Source organism: Hipposideros armiger, unplaced genomic scaffold (genome assembly GCF_001890085.2).
Source record: "Hipposideros armiger isolate ML-2016 unplaced genomic scaffold, ASM189008v1 scaffold_894, whole genome shotgun sequence".
Lineage (NCBI taxonomy): Eukaryota > Metazoa > Chordata > Mammalia > Chiroptera > Hipposideridae > Hipposideros > Hipposideros armiger.
Genome location: NW_017732244.1, coordinates 109,716 through 129,695, shown reverse-complemented (window position 1 = coordinate 129,695; position 19,980 = coordinate 109,716). Strand labels below are relative to the sequence as shown.

Here is a 19,980-nt window from a genome sequence, read left to right as displayed (position 1 = left end):
TAAGACTGAACCCATGAGTATGTGATTCTAAATCTTGCCTTTTCTATTAAATCCATGTTGCCCCATAGGGGAATCAAAACAGATAATGCAGACATTAGACTTGACAAGCTAAGCAAAGCACAACCACACACCAATTCTGAGACCCTCCACCCAAAAGAGTGCCATGAGAAAAGACCCCACATTGATTCTCACCAGATGCCCTTGTTCACACCTGCCAGAGCTCCACATCAACACATCACTCCATTCCTTGGCTATTATTAGAAGCACAGACTAGAAAATCTTTAGACTGGCAAGAGACCAAGACATCAATTTTTATCCTGTATCTGCTTTAAAGAGTAGGAGTGAAGTTAGATTATCAGTGACATTTTCTCAGTGAAAAGATTGCCTGGATCGTATTTGTATTCATTTTCATAAATGCAATATACAAGCCACTAATAGAACAAAATCTACTAATTAAATTTCATTCAATAATGCATTTTTCACCTTAGCTTAGCAGTGTCCTTGTATGTTTCTGCCAGTATAGTGCTAATAATGTCTTATTTAGCTTATAAATGGTGCTTAACATTAAATCCGAAATATTAACAAGCATCAGTGAGCCCAAAGTGACAGCATAGTAAATACTTTGAAAGGGCTCTACACTGTAGCCCTAGTTTTGCTTAATTTAATTTATTTATTAAAAATTAAGCATATGTATTTGGAAGGATGCTAGCTAGCTCGGCTGCCATGGCAGCCCAATCTTTCGATATATGCCTAAAATAGGAGATACAGAAACAGCAGCAAACCTCAGGCTCATGCCTCTGAAGGAAAGGCTGTTACAATCTCTTCATATCTTGGGGTGGAAAACTGTTTACTGTCTACCCCAAGGTAGAATTTTGATGTCTGTTTTCATTGTAGTTTACCTTGAGAATTAAGATCTGTAGGTTAAGTAAATTATTTGGAAAACATGTATACATTGCATATTCATATTTGCAAAAGGATTATAATATTTATATTGGCAATACTATGTGGCAATACTGTACTATAGGGCTTCAGTGTTACAGCATGCCTGTGGGAGTTTGGGGAGAACCTGGCATATATTAATCAAGGGAAAACACATTTTGAACTAACAGTGTGACATTTGATCTCATAAAACCCTTAAAGGGTAGGTGGGGGTTAATATTATCATAATTATTCCATTGTATTGACAAGGAAGCCAAGGCTCTGGGAGGCTATGCTATCTTCCCAAGTCGACAAAACAAGGTATTGAAGAGCTATGATTAAACTCAGATGAACCTCAAAGGCTTGTTTTGAAATCTCTTCCAAACCTAGTATTTTGAGAGGCTAGCAATCTGCTTCTATGTCCCTTTCTCCAGTCATCTATACATCGTTCAGAGAAGAAAAGAACTTCTACGGCAAGAACGGTGGGATGAGTGTGTTTGAAGTGAGGGGGAGGATTTTGAGGGGGATTATTGGCAATGTGTCTTTTACTGCAATAATTTTTTTTTATTTAGACATTCACCATATTGTTTGATCACACCTCATATTACTATTGGAATAATGCCTCTGTTTCCATTTGTATTTATTGGCCAAATTTTATTAATCCACTGACTTATTCACTTATTTCTTCCAGAGGCGTATTTACCAAACACCTATTTATGTTCATCAGTATTGTAAGCATTACAGATACAGTACAGAACCAAGATAATAGATCCCTGTGTTCATGGGGTTTATGTTCTGGTGGAGGAGGCAACAGTAAGCAAAATAAATTAGTATATTATATGATATATTAGGAAGTACTAATTGAGGGGGAATAATGAGTAGGGAAAGGGCATAAGGAGTGCTGGAGGAAGATGAAAGGAAAACATGACAAATTTAAAACTTGATAATTTTCCCTTTGGGATTCCTTCAGAGGATTGGTGTCTACAACGACCCCCCCACCCCCAGTACACTCATATCATTGACACATAGATGCCTAAAGCTCGAACTTTCCTATTTCCTTTTAGGAGACAGAAGGATATTGGGATTTCTGTTTGTTCTCTAATTGGCTAGACTAGAGCAATGTTGACATCCAGTGGTGAATTAGATTAATCACAGGTGCCCACACTCTTGTTTTTTAATGTCCCTGTATGCTGTGTACTGGTTACTGCTTTTTAACCACAGTTCAGTGGGGGCTCCTCTGCAGACCCACACAGTCACAGGCTCCAGGTTCTCATCACCTCCTACACCGTTAGGGCACTGGGTTGCCTTGATTTCAACAGCATGTATGTTACCATATGTATATGTATGTATGCATCTATCCACCTGATGTTTGGATATCCAAGTGTTTACTAGGCATCCATGTGTTTACTAGGCATCTATGTAAATCTGTGTATATATGTATTTCCTATGTTACTTACACATGCGTCTGATGGCACGTTGTTCTTCCTTGCATGGTACCCTTTCAGTCCTCAGGAACATGTTATTAGGAACATGGGGAGATAAGGACCCTGAATCCTGACTTTGTCCTTTTCCATCTGGCTGTTATCACTGTCTGTTTCCAATGCAGTAGAAATCAGTATGGCTGCTTTGAGTTTACTTCCTTCTTGGTCGGCTAGCACAGCTTAAATAATCAGCAGGAGTGTGGTGCCCTTCATGAAGATGCCAATCAGGAAGATGCCCTTTCATTTTCTTCATTCACTCTGGGGAGCATGCACCCTGTCCCAACTCCATACTTAGAAAGGGCAGAACACACCACACAGAGCCCTTGCCTCTAAGAAACAGGAGTTTAGAAACTCAGTAGACTAGGCAGAAAAAGATTCTGGAATCAGACCTTATGTCCATCTATGCATATACCTTTAAATTTAGCACCTATCAATATTACATGCCACTACTTATTAATTCATAAAGTGTATGTATTCAGATAACTTTTATTCAATATTGACAAGCCACAGACAATCTTCCCACCGAAATCTGAAGCCGAGGTCACTCCACAAAGCTACATTTTGAAATCCTTTTTACCTCTGGGTAAGGGAAACAGACAGGAAAAAAGAGGCCCTCTAACGAGTTTAACACGCTCCACAATTAAATATTGATTGGAAATTCTCCCTGAGTATTTTTCCCTCCATCTCTGTGCCTCCACAGGGAGATGTCTGGTTGTGATTCCTAAGCTGTCCCCATCCAGTGATTACGTTCATTAGGACACCAGCCTTGTGGTTAAAGCACTTTCCTTACTGCTGCACGTTTAATTAGACAACTCTTCCCCAGAAATTATTTATAGCCAGGCTCCAGAGCTATTGTTAGTCCGAATGTAAATAAGATTCAGCGCGGGAGTCCCAGCGCGCTGCAGTGGCTGGCGCGTTCCTGCCATTAAGCCTGCGTCGGCGCACGCGCTCGGGACCACGGCCAGGGCTTGATAGCCAGAACTCAGGCTATTAAAAAGCCCAGGCGCGATTTTCTAATTAAGCTTTTGGTACAGAACTACACAAAAGACAAAATCTACCAGGTCAGCGTGAGTACAAGGAGGAAGAGCAAAGCAGAGAAGAGGGATGGGCTAGGGGAGAAGAAAGGGGCAGCAGAGCACCGCCCAGGAGAAGGGGCGGGGAGGAGAAGGACTGGGGTGGGGAGGGAGGGAAGGAGTGGGAGGGGAGGAATGGGAGGGATGAGTGGGAGGGGGCCCGCACACGGGCGAGAGGGCGGGGTCGCGGCAGTGGGCAGGGACAGGGTCTTTGGCGGACGACGAGGTGGAGCAGTGCAAGGTACTCCCAAATTTGGTAAAAGGCCAGGTCAGGGAGGGATTTTCAGGTCTCAACGCGGGTTTGCAATCCTTGATGGCCCAAAGGGATAAAGGGGGACCTAATTTCAAGTTTTGCACTTGGTGCTGGAATGATACCAGCTGAACGGAACATAGTCCCTGCGTTCAAGTTACATTACTATAAAGGATACAGACGTGATCAAACTAATACAAACACTAAGAAAAAAACTAAAGAAAAAACTATAACATCAACAGCCACTATTTATTGAGTACATAATAGATACAAGCACTTAACAAGATAGTATGAACGACCCTCCGAGTTGAATGCTGTTATTATAATACCTGTCTTTTTTTCAGATGAGAAAACTGAGTTTAAAAAAAAAATGACTCTTTATTGGCCACAAGGTTAGTAAATAGCTCACTATGGAACCTAAGCCCCTACGTAACCATCACTATATTGTCTACTTGTGCACTGGAATAAGTGCATCATAACCAGAGGTGTAAATTGCAACTGAGTTAGCATAAAAGAGATAGCATTCTCTATTATGGAGGGAAACGGTGGTCAGAGCTTTGCCAAGGGGACTAGGATGTGAAGGGTGAATAGAAGTTTACTAGGCAGCCAGTAGGTAGGGTGAGGGAGGGCATTACCATTAGATTCTATGACAACCTAAATGAGCTGTGACCATGTCTTTTATAAAGAGAGCTTGGATCTAGGGACTAAGGATCTTACTAAATAGTAGTAGTAGTAGTAGTAGTAGAAGTAGTAGTAGTAGCAGTAGTAATAGAATACAGGAAGTTGGAATTCAAAATGCTAAAGAAGCTAAAAACTTTATTTATTTATTTATTTATTTATTTATTTGTTTATTTATTTATTTATTTATTAATGTTGGCTATATGGTTAAGCAAGGGGGTAGGTGACCAAAGGGGAGGAGACTGAGGAACAGAATTTGATCTCCAACCAACACCCCGAATTTACCTTCACTATATACATTCACTCTGGATGAGGATTCTATATAGAATGGTACATTAGACCTTAGTACGTATTTAGCAGAGGTTCATCCTCATCATAGATTCAGTTATTAAGCTTGTTGTACACTTGGAAAAATAAAGGTGCAGAGAAAATGCCTTGCTTCAGACCTCCTTACTCCAATTGCTCATCCAGTGGCCGGGTCCCAGCACACAGGATACGAAGGCAAATATACCAGAGGGGTGCGGGGTAAGGATCAAACCTCGGCGCACAACTTTCAGTGTATTTTTCTTTCCATTAACTACGAAACAGATAGCCTGGCCAGAAAAGCCTGTCTAGGTAGTACTTTTTGTCCATCTAGCACAGACTGTATCATGAAGAGTCATCCTTCAGTTCCTGCCTCTGAGGCCAGTCAAAACCATCACACTTCCAGTAGGGATGTCTATTATTTTAAACATATAATTGATTCTAATTCATCACTTATCTCTGGGTGACAGATTTTTATATAGTTTATTATCTCTGCAGCAGCATGGGGCCCTGAGGGTCTACCTCCTATTGTTCTGCATTTCCTGGTGGAGGTCTCAGCCAGGGCTGCTCCTGTTATCTGTCTGATTAAGTTAGGGAATCTGGCATCTCAGGGTCCCCAGGTAACTGTCAGCATTGCACAGCCTCCGATTTCAGGATTAAAGGAGCATTTTGCCCCTCTCTTCCTTGACCTGTCTGTCACAGTCAGTTTTCTTGTTTGCTGATTAATTTGGGACTCTGGGTCCCCAGGACCTGGGAGATAGCTATCACTGCTATACCCTCACCCTCACACATATCTGCACATGAGTGCTCTCAAGGCCCTGGGAAGGGAACAGAGACATAAGATTAGATGGGACAGGCTTCTGAGATCACTGCTTTCTGGTCTTCTTGTGACTGCTATCAGCCCAAGCCACCAAATATCCCATTCGGTCTACTGTTCCCATGCAAACTTATTTGCTCTGTCTTGGTGAATCAAATGCATTTCCCTCTAAGAACAGTAGTGAGCTGCTGTCCTGTCATCGCTCCTCCTGGGAATGCTGTTTTTTCACCTGGCTCTGCTTTGCATAAACCAGATTTGACTGGGGACTCCATGCTGTGTTTTTGGACATGGCGTCCACACTGCACTGCTCCAGACTTTGGCTCCTCAGACAGCAGAGAGCTGAACAGGACATTTGGATAGCAGTAGGAGGAGGTGGCCCCTGATTATCATTCCACCTTAGGATCTCAAGAGAAGGGCCCTGGCTGGGGCCAGCCTACAGGGCCACATCAGGCTTCACCTTGTTTTGTTCACTTCCAAGAACCTGTGTGGTTCCCACGTATTTCAATTTGATCCTCACAGAGTTAGCTGTTTCTCTCACTATTGAAATCTTCATCTATAGTATAGATTCTATACCAGCCACATCTTAGAGCTGATACTTTTTTCCAGCGTGACCCTGACACACATTTTGTGTCTTCAGATTCACAAAAGCCAATTGTTCTCTCTGTGGCCTCTTTGGAACCTAGCTGGTTTTAGCCCCATTAGAGGTTCATGTCCTAGTCACATTAGGATCAAGAACTTGCCTGACTCCTCGAAAGCCCCTTCCTCCTGCTTTTCTGTCAGAGTCCACACAGTGGGGTTTGGGCATACGTCCACTCTCTGATTTAAATGCCCTGTGGTCACCTGCCCATTCTTCAGGACCCAGATATAAAATACCCTTTCTCCTTGGTGATCCTCCCTGAGAGCCCCTAAGAAGCACAACTTTGCTTGGTCACAGTCCTTTCTTGATGCACGTGTCACATCCTTGTGCAATAATCTGTTTATGTGTCTTTACCAGTTGAGTGTGACTTTGTAGTGTTTACTGAACTTAGCCGAGTGATTTGAGGGCATTCACCCAATGGCTTTGTTAGACAGGGGTTGGCCATTTTCTCCATCTCATCGCTGGGATGGAGCCTATGTTTTCTTGTTAGTATGGCTGTGGCAGGCCTATTCACAGCCACCTCCACCCCCTTTTCTATCTACTTCAAAGGCTCATTCACTTTAGTATCTGCAGGATCTCTCAGTTTTTGTCAATTTCCATAGGTATAATAACCAAGAGGGTGAAACAACAGTTCCCCAAACAATTAACATTATGGTTAGGCATGAATAAAACATTTTCTGGAGAGAACTTCAAATCTCAAATGTGCATGCAAGTTTCATATACACAAAAGACCTCTCGAGTCATCCAGCCAATCCTTCTCTGGACTAAAGGTCAGATAATAAGAAACTTATCCCAAGTCAGCTCGTTGCCAGTTAAAAGCAGAAAAAGTCCATCGTCCCTTAAAACATAGTTGAGATAGTTCCTTGCTTTTAGCAGCCCTGCCTTAGCCCAGCAACAGCTCGTCTCAGCTCATCGTGGGGATGAGTTTTGCCTCTGGAGAAGGAATTAGTGCCTCTAAACCTACTATCATTTCTCTTCCCAATCACACCTCCCCAGGTGAGGAGTCCCCCTCTCATCCCAGGCCTCCTCACCAGCAATGACACTGCTGTTTTCTACAGCAAGTGTAAAGCATACAAAGACTCAGTTTAGGGACAGTTAATTTCCAATTCTTTCCAGATGGGTTGGAATAATATCCCCAGGTGGTAAATACATTATTAAGAAGGCAGTTTGGTGTGAAATTGGCTATTAAAATATAGATAAAGTTTAATATATTGAGCTCCTTGTCACAAAAATCACTTTAGAGGGAGCTTATTATTTGTTTGATATTAAAAGAGTCACAGCTCCGCTCCAAGTGACAAATGGAGGGGGGGGGTGGAAATGCCACTGGTAATGAACAAAAGCTTTTTAACATTTAAATTTAGGTTTTTCTTGTAGCTCTGCATGCTGCCATGAACATGCCCATGTGGTACAGCCAGAGGCGGGAGTCTGAAATGTCAGGAGCAAGCCAAGGAGGCTGCCAACCTGGCTTTGAACAGCTTGAGTCTCCCCAAAAGAAAGAGCTACCAGATAGCAAAAATGGAGTTTTAGGGTGGTTCACTTGGCAACACAGTGGGAAGGAGATAGGGGTCTATCTCAGGGCAGAAAGTCTAAGCCCCTACTTCCTTCTCTCAAGGTATCCCATCCTTCTACAACAGAACATCTTAAATGCAACCGATTTCTGGAATCCTGTCTGGACTCAGCCCACGAGACTTGCGTAGCCGTCTTCCCTGTATAGATACTTCACTAAGCCACATCAATAAAAACTAAAGTTGACAGAAGAGAAAGGTGTGTTTGAACTTCAGAATATAAACCTGAAGTTATATAGTTGCTATAAAATACCCATGACCAAGCCAAGTGCTTAATAGATGGTAACCCATGTTTAACAGTGTCAACTCTCAATCTCTCTGCTGGAAGTGGGGGGAAGGGTGTCCTTAATCTACAATTACAACTGGCTTTATCATTCCTCATACTAGCAAAGTCCTCCAGGAAACATGCAAAACTCCAGAATGGAGGAGCAGAAGTGATAATGGATACATAAAAACCACAAATCCCATTTTATTCAAAGAAAAACCATGGCCCACAATTAAAAAAAAAATAGTGTGTGGGAAAAGAAGATGAAATGGTTAGACAACGGTCTTTATAAAGAAAAAAAAAACTAATGACTAGACTCAACTGAGTGGAAGTCCTTATTTAAATATTTAGCACACCCATGTCTACATGCTCAGAAACACACACACACAAAACCTCCTGAGATAGCATGTTTCCTTTTCTTCCTAAGAGTTGACCTTTATTTTATATCCCTGGATTTTAGGCTGAATTGATAGAAGGGAGTCTCAACAGAAGGGAAAGAAGAGGGATGTGTTTTTCACCTAGATTTGTGTTGCATGGATTAATCATTAGTCTTCCGCTAACACACTGGTTATCAGTTGTAATGGAACAGTAAGTAGCAGCAGTCCACACCGAACTTTCCCTGCTGGCCAAAACCCAGCCAATAGCTGACTGCATCATCACTACCTGCTTGGGGGGTGGAAGAGTGATCTAGTCACAGACTTATTTGATGAATGAATAATACATGGTTGGGGCCACATTGAGTATCAGCCTTCCAGGTATACTTATTTCAATGAAACAGCTCAAATTAGAGATACTGGGGCGGGGGTGGGAGGGGGATGGGGGAGGCACTGGGATCAGATCCTGGAGCTCTGTAGATTGCTGCAGCATCAGAGCACTTAAGGATTGACCTCAGTCTCAGCTTAACTCCAGGAGGACTCCTGTGCAGCTGTGACACGAGAGATGAGCTCTAAGCGACCCTCAAAATCTGCCAAGGGTATGTCTAGCACCTAAGCTTCAGTATGCTAAATAATGGCAATTAGAGCCTTTTTAGTTAAGTAATCAATTTTATCTTTTAAGTGACAACTAGCTAGGATTGTTACTTTACTTTTGAAAACAGAAAGAAAAAACTTGAACACAAATGCTTTCAAAAGGGTGAAATAAATAGATCAGATACTAAGACTGGGGTTGAAACTCTGGAGATCTAGACAGGAGTTCAAAAAAACAACACCTATACTTTTGAAAGGGAAATTTTTGGGACCAGGAATGGATCCAGGGATTCCCCCTTAACTTATTCTATTGAAAAGTTGGATATTCAGTCACCCTGATGGAGTATGTACTATTATCCTAGTTTGATAAATGAAGATGTCACAGAGGTTAAATAACTGACCAAAGTTACAAAGCTTTTAATGAGCAAGGCCAGCATTCAATTCCAGGTCTGCATAAATGTGAAGTGCCTGCCCACCTGTTACTGAATTAGGCAGACAAGAAAGCCTTGTCAGTTCTTCATTCATGTATTCATAAAGATCTGTGTTTGAATCCCGGTTCACCGCTTATCTTATCTCCATGTTACCTTCACTAAGTCTCTAAACACTTTTACTGGGGGAGGCCTGTGCTATCTTCACCTGTAAAATGAAGATGATGGTGCCAGTTCTGTGAGCCCATAGGAGTGCAGTGAAGATAAGATGGTGGATATAAAAGTTCTCAGTAAACTCTAAAATGTTATTAAAATATAAGATGATTATAATGTTATTATTCAACTGTATATAGAATACTTTTCCACAGGCTGGGGGGGGAGGGGGGGAGAAGGAGGGAGAGAGAGGGAGAGAGAGAGAGAGAGAGAGGGAGAGAGAGAGACCTTATACTCAAATTTTGCATGGTGCTGGACAGTTTCAAGACTATGTGCAAACACTTGATCTCATTTGAACTGAAATAAACCAATGCATTGTAGCTATTATCTGCCTTATTTCCATAGGAGAAAATGAGATCTGAAAGTCACTGTGCCTTTTGTGATATACCATTAAATACTGGGTACAATTTATTCACTGATCTATAAATGCTAACATGTGTCACAGATTTAAAAAGACAAATGTGATGGATAACTTAAAGAAAATTTTATCCATCAACTTTTTTTTCTTTAAATTTAGAAAATGTCACAATTGGTACTTGTATTAGTTTCCTGTGGCTGCTGTACAAATTTACTATATATTTGGTGACTTAAAACAACAGAAATGTATTGTCTCACAGCTCTGGAGGTCAGGATCTGAAATTGGCATTATGGGCCAATATTAAGTGATTCCATGATCCTTACTGGGTCTCAACAGAAAAATCCTTTGTTTGCCTTTTCCAGCTTCTGCTGGCTAGTGAGACTCCTTGACTTGTGGCCACATCACTCTAATCTTCAAGGCCAGCGTTTTCAATTCTCTCTCTGCTCTGTTTTCACATCCCCTGCTCCTCTGTGTCATAAAAATCTTTCTCTGCCTTCTTCATATAAAGGTGCAAGTGATTGTGATTAGGGTTCACCCACTAGATCCAGTATAAACTAAACTCCGCATCTCAAGAAACTTCTTTTTCTTTTCTTTTTCTTTTTTCTTTTTTTTCTGCCAAATAGATTAATGTTCACAGGTTTCAGGGATTAGGATATCCCTGAATATCTCTGGGGGACCATTTTTCAACCTACCACAGTGTTCTATTGTTTTGCAGGAGCATGCTCAGAAAACATTGTACATTATTGCTTCTTGTAATGAATTAAGATCCCTAATCTTGAATATCTAACTTTCTGGAGGCCACGGCATAGGTTGAAGTCCAAGTAGGGGATCAATGGAGAGTGTCCTTTGCACAGCTTACAAAGCAAAACTTCGCCAAGAGATGGATAAATCAACGAGGCAGATCTTTGCATACATCTCATGCTCCTATCCCCACCTTTGACAGGCGTTCTGTACGCACAGGTCTGCGAGCCTTGTCACCTGCCCCATATGAAGTAGATCACTCCAAAGTCTCCTCTCCTCCTGATGAAGGTGACCCACATTTCTAACCCCACTGAAGTTGGTCAAAAAGCCAACTAGAAAAAAAGAAGGTGATGAGGCAAAAAAGCAGGGACACTGGCATCTGTGTTCTAGTTTGTAAGGAAGTTGGCACCCACACATTTCCACGGAGGGACAGGCATCCCAGAAAATGGGTCTTATTCTTCCTCTGCTATGGAACCTGAGGCCTCTACCATCCATCTGCCTTGCCTGGAAGTCATTTCCCATAGCTAACACCCCTTGGGACATAACTGTCTCCTTAGAGATTTAAGGAGGAAGAAAAGTGCGATTTTGCTGTAGCGCTGAATTATTATTTAATTTTTATCTTATTTTTTGGCTCCTTTGGATTTCTGTGATGTTAATGTTTTATGAATGGTTCCATGCTCTCCTCGGAAGCAGTTAGGATCCTGTCTGTCATCTGCAATTGACAGCTGAACACCAACAAAATAGAGAGAGGAGTGTTGTGGGGTGCTTGGTGGGGGTAGGCAAGCGACCAGTCTGAAAATGCCCTCTGCAGGCCCCTGAGGCCTCACCTTGTCATTCTGCCTTCACCTCACAGTCCTTCTAATACCTTCCTTTGAAAGCCCTGAAGCGTAGCCCATTTCAGGTGAAGGGCTCTGCTCGTCTCTGTTCTACCCATCAGCAGGTAAAGGGACCTGTGCTCCCGCTTTGCTTCAGAGTCCCTTTGATGATAGTTGACCTTAGTCTTCTGCACACTCAGTCTACACCAGACCTTTGGGAGGAGAGGAACTCCGAACCTAGACATACTTCCTTCCTTCCACCGCATTCCTCTTGAAGCTACCTCTCCTTTGTATCTGAGGGAAACTGGATCGCATGCCATCACCCAGACAGAAATGGATGGGTTGTGATGGTTTTGTCTCCTTTATCCCCTCACAAACTTTTGGGGACTATTTCCAGCGCCTCTCCCTTTCAGTTACCTCCACGGCACTCAGGTCATCTAACACTGCCATCATCTCCCAGGTAAAGTGCTGCATGCTCCTCTACTGTCCCTCCCTCCTTCCATCCTCCCTTCTTCCTAATCCACTCCCTGCAGTAGTCAGAGCCACCTTACACAAATGCTGCTCCCTTTCCTAAAGCCCTTAATTGGCTTCGCATGAAGCTTGGAATAAAATCCAAACTTAGCTTCAAATCCCTGCCCACTCTGGGGCCTGCCTCTCTAAGCAGTATCTCTTGGCTCTGTTTTCCACCGTATCTCCATTGCCAACCACAGTTCCTGGGAAAGAGGGAATTCTAAAAGATTATTTGTGGGGTGAATGAATGCATATATAAGTGACTAAAGTCTCTCCCCCCAACACCTCCCCCTCACCAGCCCCCCCCCCAGATTGCTTGGAAGTTACATGACAGCAGTGTGATGTGGATGCATCCAACAAGTGAGGTTTCTGCCTAAATTAATGCTTTTTCACCCCACTACCTCCACAGCACCTGGCTCTTTCTGTAGGAATACATGACAAATCATATTGCGGAAGACGAGTGCAGCTGGTCTCCTCTGCATCCGCCTCCCCAGGTGGTGAGACATACCGTATTTCCCCATGTATCAGATGCACCCGTTTTCGAAAAATCTGGGGTCTAAAAGCTAGGTACATCTTATACAGCGGTCGTAGATTTCAAATGCCATAGATGGAACTGAGGACGAGGCAATATATGAAGACAGTGATTTGTCATCAGACACAGATGAGGACTAGTTAATGGTTGGGAGTTTTGACAGTGATGAGGAGTTGTATGAATTTTATGATGAATAAAACGTGAGTTCAGTAATTTTATGTAATACATTTTTTTTCAAATTTCGGGTCCCAAAACTGAGGTGCGTCTTATACATGGGGGAATATGGTACATTTTAATGTGATCGTTTTCTGAGGGACTACAGGTGTATTCCAAACCTTCACACCACCCCTTTCTGGTGGCTCAATGATCCAAGAAGAAAGTGTTAGGCATAGATAGATACTTATCAATATATTAAATATATCTGATCCAGATTTTCCTTATGATCCTCTTCTGTGAATCCCATCATTTTTTATCTTTTTTTTTTTCTTTACAAATGCTGTTATTTTATAAATTCCTTCATTTCAGGAGACAGGCATTCCTATCTACAGAGCTATGTCTGGCCCTGTGGTGCAGAGACCGGTCATTGTTACTTAGTATCCATATTTATCTTTGCCCTTAATCATAGAATCCTGGAATTGCTAGGCATCCGTTGGGTTAGGCGTGGCCCTGTGACTAGATTCTGGCTAATGTGGTGTGTGTAGCTTCCAGGGCAAGTTCTTAAAGTGAGAGCACCCCTTTTTCTTGTTATCCCTCCTTCCTTATGCCTGGAATGTGGACTTCATGAACTGAGATTAACGATTTGAGGTCCTAAAATACAATGGGAATGAAGAATGCACAGCAGAACAATGAGACCTGGTTCTCTGTCTCTAGCTCGCCATAAGACCTTGAAGGGGCTACTTCTTTACTTTTAAATGAGCCAGAAAGTTCTATCTTGCTTAATCATCATAACTCTTTTGTCACAGGTTAACCTTGTTTGAAATAAACTCTGAGATTTTGCACAGGTTTTGGTACAGAGTGCTATTCGAAGTTGTCGGCTAACTGCCATGCCTCACTGGACAGAACTATGTGAAACAAACACACTGGAAGGTGGTTGATGCCATGCCCCAGTCCTCTATGTCTGCCATTTTCATCTTTTCTACTAGAATTTTTCCTACAACTTTTTGCACTGTCAAGTGTGAACACCTATGGATTGGCCTGACAACAAGAGCCCTACATGTGCTCCCAGGTCTTTCCTTTCACCTGGGCATGGACAATGCCCTAGATGTGGCCAGACACAAAGTGGGGAAAATAACAACTATGTCAGAATACAGCAAACATGCCTGGACAGAGGTGAAGGACCCCAGACACCAGCATGTACCTGTCAAGAGGCTGGCTGAGATGGAGTAGTACTTGCAGCCTGAGCTGGAGACATGCCTAATAATTGCCTGCAAAACACCTGAGCTATCAATCCTTGACTCTCAAAGCAATCATATTCACTTAGTGTAAAACAGGAGAGTGGAGAGTTTCCTCGGCTGTGCCCCGGATCTGTCTCTTGCTTCAACAGTGTTTGGACGGAACAGACCCAGGGACGCCCCTTCTTCCAGCCTCCGACCACCCTCCAACCTCTTTTCCAGTCTCAACCTTCGGAACCAACTCAGCCATCCTCGGCCTCCGACCAGCTAACACCATTATTTGAGCTTAACTCCTTACTGCTGAGCAACCATGAGCTCCCAAGTTCGTCAAAATTATTCCACCGAGGTGGAGGCCGCCGTCAACCGCCTGGTCAGCTTGCATCTGCGGGCCTCCTCCACCTACCTCTCTCTGGGCTTCTATTTCGACGGCGACGATGTGGCTCTGGAGGGCGTGAGCCACTTCTTCCGTGAGTTGGCGGAGGAGAAGCGGGAGGATGCGGAACGTCTCTTGAAGATGCCAAACCAGCGTGGCGGTCGCGCCCTCTTCCAGGACCTGCAGAAGCCTTCCCAAGATGAGTGGGGTAAAACTCAGGATGCCATGGAAGCTGCTACGACCGTGGAGAAGAACCTGTACCAGGCCCTTTTGGATCTGCATGTCCTGGGTTCTGCCCGCGCAGACCCCCATGTCTGTGACTTCCTGGAGAACCACTTCCTAGATGAGGAGGTGAAACTCATCATGAAGATGGGCGGCCACCTGACTAACCTCCGCAGGCTGGCCAGCCCCCAGGCCGGGCTTGGCGAGGATCTCTTCGAAAGGCTCGCCCTCAAGCACGACTAGGAGCCTTTGGAGCCCGGAGGCCTTTGAGGGGCCCCTCTGCATTGCCCTGGCATTGGGTTTCTGCCTGAGCCTCTCCCTGAAACAGCTAGGCAGCCTTCTAACCACCCCGGAGTCCTCTCCCATACCGTGGACCAAATGGAAACAATAAAGCTTTTTGCAGCAGCCAAAAAAAAAAAAAAAAAGCAGGAGAGTGTAAAACTCAAGGGAAAAAAAGTCCTCTTTCCCAACTTTCAGATCAGATGTCAAACTGGTTCAAGAGTAGACATAACCCCAAAGCATTTTTACCCCCAAACTTATCAGGCGTCTATACAGGGGCAGCCCACAGATTGCGGCTTTGAGGATTTTGTCCCCACAGGACAATATAACTTCTTGTAGAGTCAGGGTTTACCTGCCTTGTCCGTTCCTTTCTTTTAGCAGTTCCCTGTTACCATATGCAAAAATGCCTGTGCTCCTCCTGGCTGCTGCAGGATATAGCCCCATCGATGAAGGACCTCAGCAGAACTCTGCATTGATTTAACCTCTGTTATCTGTGTGATTAGCTCAGTCACAGAGCAGACATTTGGTGCTTATCGGCCCATTAAAGAGTCAAAGAATGCGGTTACCAGTTTTTTTATCTCTGAAATGCACACAAAGCCCTGCTGATTATTCTATTAATTTGTTAATGAACCTGTCCTGTAGACAGATCCTCTGTTCTTTTGGAAGGCAGGGTGGGGAAATGAGCTTTTAAAGGGGTTTGAGCCCTTAGAGCTGAAGCTGAAAACTTTGGTAGTGCTTGTGAAGCTGAGAGACACGTGCTTTTTGTGTTTTTATTCTCTCTTAATCGTTTTACTGAAATAGCAGGCACATACAGAGACAAAGAAAAGAGACTGGTAAAAAATTCAGGGGCTGATAGAAACAGACCATGCAGACTGGGACAAAGATGCCAGACATAGAAATTGTACGTATATCAAGTCTTGGTGCCAAATCTCTCAGCTTTTTTCAACTGGTACATGGATGGTAATTCTATCCAAGAAGAAAGGATTCTGAGGAAAATGGTTTCTATTTTTCTTGCATAGTGTCTGTATTTGGGAGGTATTGCGATTGTATGTTTTTATCTTTCTAGAAATGCAGAGAATTCCATGAGGGCAGATACATCTACATATACTTCAAAGGTACAGGGGTGCTGTGTCAACAGAGTTATCACGTCAGCGGGATCCTACAGTATGGCTACATGCTCTCTGGTTCTCCAAGGAGTTCACCAACTACTAAAGTTCTTCAGTTTTCCAAGTTTCTTGGGCTGACAGATGGCTTAAAGATAACATTGTTGGCCAAGGAATCCCTGGGGCATTCTATTGGCTACAGAATTAAGGTGAGATCATAGATTAGCCATTTGTGACTTATAGCAAAAGGGTGGGTGCGACATAAGGAGTTGACAGTTGTCCATTGTACATCTCTGCAGGCTGGTAAACAATTAAAATGAAAATGCGAAATATTTAGTGAAAAAAAAATTCCCATCAAAATCAGAACAAAATTTTAGAAAAGATCCAAGATTGTGCTGAAGACATTCCTTTCCTGATTTTTTTTTTTTTCCTCCTGGTTGGTGGATGGCATGATGTATTACCCAGATCCCCCTTCAGGACAGAGGCACCTATTTTCCCAGATGCCAGAAGTTGGCTGTGAAAGATTCCCACAAGCTGACCCTTTTTCTGGGACCTGCCCTCAGAGGAAGGGAGCTGCCTCTTCTGAGGTCACCTTGCTTTATCTGAAGTCAATCAATTTCACCTGAGGTCACCTCACTTCAAGGGCGTAGCCCACTCCCAGGGCCTGGGTTGTGTGGAAGTACGAGGACATGTCACTCTTCCCTCATTCCAGGGCAACCTAAAGAGCCATCTGAACTCCAGTGTCTGCAATAAAATTGATTGAGGCCTCTGATACAACTGCAACAAAATTCATTCTTCCCTTTGACCCAACCTAATTCCCTCCCTTGTTACAGGTATTGTTTCCAACAGCACTCTCGAATAAACTTTCTGCACAAAATTATCCAGCTGGAACCCACCCTAAGGTATCTGGTAATATGAATGACCTGCTCATAAACATGCCTGATTAAGGAGTCACAGCAAGAAGAAAAAATAAATTTTTCACATTGCTAAGGACATTAGTATGGATTGCGTTCTGACATGGATTGATTGCGACTTGGAAATCTCTATCAAAAGTTTTGATTCCTTAATCAAAGTCTGCATGTATGGAAGTTTCCAGAAGGATTAAAAGCTTTCTTTGATGTTGTCCTATTTAATGTAGAACAATGACTTAGATTAGCATTTATTTACTTTTTATCTTTTCATGAAAAATGCACATGTTTCTACCATGTATAGATATACATAAAAGACTTGGTTGTCAAAAATGTAATGGTACACATTTGGCAGAGCTGGCTAACATCTGAAAAAATAGATTTTGGAATAAAAAAAAGATACTCACAGTCTGTCCAAATATAACAAGTTTATATTACAAGGAGCACATTAAGGAAGTCTGGTACTTTAGTGCCTAAAATCAGCTGCCCTAACACGAGATTGAACCTGACTTAACAAAGTACAAAAAACCCAGGTGATTGAATTCAGTCAAGTACCAAAGGAGGTGTAGTTCAAGCTCAGTTCTGTGCAAAATGGATAGTATGAAATACTGTGTTCATGGCTGATGTCAGCATAAGAGATGGTTCAGAGGAGGACGCTCAGAAGGTAAAAGATTTAGAAATTCAATTATTTGAGGGCTAGTCTCACTAGTCCTTTTTCATATCCTGTACTTCAAACCTATTCACACATCTGTATTCCTATTCCAGTGCCTTTGCATATTTAGTCCTCACTGTCCTTTCCATCCTTTCCACCTGGAACCGTCCTTTTCACTCGTCAAGAGACAGTTTGAGGGCTGGCCAAGTGGCTCAGTTGGTTAGGAGTTAGCTTAGAGCACGAACTCTGAGCAACACTGTCGCCAGTTTGTTTCCCACATGGGCAAGTGACGCTGCGCCCGAGCTGAGCTGCCGCTGAGCTGCCAACAGGTGACAGGATGGCTCAGCTGGTAAGCGCACAGCTCCTAACAACAAGACTACCTGTTTGATGGTGGGCTACTCCCGCCAGCAACTAAGACTGAACTAGGCACCTTGAGCTGAGCTGCCACCCAGATGGCTCAGTGGATAGAGCATGCGCTCTTAACAACAAGGCTGCTGGTTTGACTCCTGCATGGGATGGTGGCTACACCCACCCGCAACTAAGATTGTAACACAGCACCTTGAGCTTAGAGGCCACGAGCTGCCACTGGGCAGCCAGCCAGATGGCGACTGGTGCCCTCCACAACTAAGACTGAAGAACAACAACTTGGCTGGTCCCCCTCCCTAATTCCCCAACACTGTTCCCCTCCCCCAATTCCTCAATTTAAAAAAAAAGGAACAGTTTGAAAGTTATCCCCTCAGTGGACTCAACTCCTCCACACCTAAGGAGTTAGCATGTCCCTTCTCCATGCAACCAATGTACAATTTGTCCACAAGTCTATTGCAGCATTCCTCACAACTCTTCTCCCTCTTGTGACAGTAATCTATACGAGAGCTGCCAGTATATCACATCTTTGTAGTGCCAGCATCTAGTGGAGTGTCTGATATATGGAAAGTATTCATCACTGTTTTATAAATGAATTAGACATCTTAATAAATAGACAAATAAATGAAAGAGCAAATAATGCAACAAGGGGCAGCTTGGGAGTAAGGAGGCTTGTAAGGAGTGGAAGAGCCTTCAAATATTTAAAGAGTTATTAAGTATTCTTGTAAAACAATAAAGAAATATGGGCTGGATCATAATTTAATGGAGGGAACCTGAAATTAATTTACTAACTGTGACCAAAAGTTTCTGATTAATGAATTACTGGCAACTTGGAAGGAGGTCTCTGGTAATGACTCCGTCTCTAGCCTTATCCTAGTCAATATTTTTATCAATGCTTTGGATAAAGACACAAAAAGCAGACTTGTCAAAATTTATGGATGACATGAAGCCAGGTGAAATAGTAAATAAATTGGAAGGCAAAAACAAGATCCAAAAATATCTCAAGAGGCTAGAATTATGAGCTGAGTTTACCAAGCTGACATTAAAGAGAGGGAAATAGAAAGCTGTGCCATCAGATATGCTGAAACAGTTGTAAAATAAAAGATGAGAAACATGTAGCAAAGCTGCAGTGTTTGTATAAATCCACCGAGAGTTTAGTTGAGTATAAGTTCATAATGAGTTCACATCATGAATTGACTTAAAACATTTAATGCAAACTTAAGAAACATGATCTGTAGTACAATACGTATCAAGAAATTGTTAGAAGGATGTAGGTAAACTGCTGCAGTAGTGTTCAGAGCAGAGCTACCAAACATGCAAGAGTTCTTGAAACCATGTTGTTTAAGGAAATAAGCTGACAGGGTAAATAGGGAGACGAACATTTAGTAGGGATCTTATTGCTAAATAATAATAAGAGCTGAGCCATTTGCATCTACAAAGTAGGATTGGACTCTTTCTGTCGATTTTAGGTGGTAGAATGATGTTTAATGGCAGCAAGTATAGGAAAACTGATTTCAGCTTAGTAGAAAGTGGAGGAATTCTTAAAGTCACAGCTGTGTAACAATAGTGTAGGCCATTGTGGGAGAAGTGAACTCCACTGTTACTAGTGACTAGACGTGTGGAGACTGCAAGAATAATACCCGGTGGGGACCCTCTGGTGGAGATTTATGTACTGCATGGATAATTGGAGTCCATGGTCTACCCGAAGGAGACATGTCATAAAACTCCGGAAGTCATGACTAGGATTAATTTAAGGGAAAACCTTCTAAAAATTAAGTCATTTAAAAATGAAATGAACAGTTATTTCTCTTTCCCTCCAGGGATACTGCTATAACAGGGGCCCTTGTATTTGGTAGGAAGCTGGAATAGGTAATCTTTAAAGTCCCTTCAACATCCAGGATTCTGAGGTTAAGTGGAAAGACTTTGGACAATTACAAGACATTCATTTACAGTCCAAGTTCAGACAAATGGCAAGTCACTTTGTCACTCTTAGCCCAGTGTGCTCGTCTGCAGCATGGAGCAAGTATTACTTCTGCATATCTTATAAGGTTGTTGAAAAGTCAAGTAAATTGGCATGCAGTGAAAGCTTCTAGAAAAGTTGATTAAGTATAATATGAAATCAGTGTGTTCTTGGTGCCAT

At 42.7% G+C, this 19,980-nt stretch overlaps 1 pseudogene; it reads left to right on the top strand.

Annotated features, from left to right (window-relative positions):
* Positions 1 to 14,036: 14,036 nt before the first annotated feature.
* Positions 14,037 to 14,850, top strand: LOC109375032 (ferritin light chain pseudogene; annotated as a pseudogene).
* The last annotated feature ends 5,130 nt before the right edge of the window (positions 14,851 to 19,980 follow it).